Here is a 1,479-nt window from a genome sequence, read left to right on the forward strand (position 1 = left end):
TTATCCAGCGAAGAGATGTAACCGTCTCTCTCTTATCTCTCTCTCTCTCTCTCTCTCTCTCTCTTTCGTTCTTTTTTTCTGCAAGCACTTCCGCGCACTGTTCTGGAGACTCGTCTGCCGTTTTGCGTTAGGCCAAGTGTTTCCTTGCGAGATTCCTTGTTAAAGTGTCCGTTAGATCTGGCAAACACCGTGACGCTTAGGATCCTGTTGCTGACTGTGAATACAACACGACGTAAACCGGCCACGAAAATTCACCCCTCCCGAAAAGGCTCTTCTCGAAGGGTGGGTGTCACCCTTCGAGCGTGCGATCGGGCGATTAGTGGTGGGAGAGAGAGACGTACGAGAGACAATCGAGCACAAAATGGCCCGAGAAGATTTTATACCTGCCGACCCTGCTGGATGCTGCGTGCCGGACCGCTAACCGTTTGCTTAGGATCAGATAAAGCACCCAGGTTCGGAAACGCCACCGGAGCCGGCGTTTGGGCTTCTCGCCTAATCTCTCAGGGGTGACGTATACGCGTGCCGCGCTCTGCTCCTTCCGTTCCGTTCATCCGTCGACCATCCGTGCCAACTCTTTGCTTCCTCGATGGGGAGGTCCTCCGAGTGGTAACGTGCGGCGGTGACGGCGGCGGCGGCGGCGGCGGCGGCGGTGGCGGTGGCGGTGACGCGCGCGCGTGCATGCGTGCCTGCCGCGGGCGTGCGTGCACGCGTGCTCGTGTTGGAATACGACGATGTAAGGCGATGAAGGGGAGAGACGTTCTATTCGCCCTTTTCTCTTTTGCACCCTCTCTTTCTCTTCGTATTCTTTCTCTCTTTTTCTTTGTCTCTCTCTCTTCTTATTTTTTTTGTCTCTTTCATTCGCTCTCTTTCTCGCTCTATCACTCACTCTCCCTCTTTCTCTCTCTCTCTCTCTCTCTCTCTCTCTGTCCGTTCGTTTCGCGTTGCTCTCGCGCTGCTTGGGGGGTATGGTGCAACGAGTCGGAGAACCAATACCCTTCGACGGGCAAGTATAGGCCTCGGCTAGCGACTGCACGCGCTCCTCCGCGGAAGAGCCGATCTCTCTTCAGAGAGAGAACGGCACGTTCTCCCTTCCCCCCTGATGCGGTGGAGACCACTGGACCCCCCCAAGACCGATTAAATCTCGCTCCGCCTCTCTCAGCCCGGCTCCCGCCTCCCTGTCTCCCTCCGTTCTCTTCCTCCACCAGTCTGAGAGCTACGATCTTTTCGATTTCTTCCCTCCCGGTGTGATTCTCGTCATCTGCTTCCTTCTCTTCCTCGTCAACGACATTCGTTCTCTTACCTCGCGCAACGTTCGTTAATGATTCTTTTTCTCATTTCCGCTCCTCTTTCTACTTGTCTCTCTCAGCAATTCATGCTTTCATCGCGGTAAAATGTGTTCTGGAGTTGAATCAACTTCCATCGTCGAAGAAGAGATTTCACGTGATGTTTGAGAAATAAATACAAAAAGCAAATATTTAA

This window comes from Solenopsis invicta, chromosome 7 (assembly GCF_016802725.1).
Source record: "Solenopsis invicta isolate M01_SB chromosome 7, UNIL_Sinv_3.0, whole genome shotgun sequence".
In the NCBI taxonomy this organism is placed as follows: domain Eukaryota; kingdom Metazoa; phylum Arthropoda; class Insecta; order Hymenoptera; family Formicidae; genus Solenopsis; species Solenopsis invicta.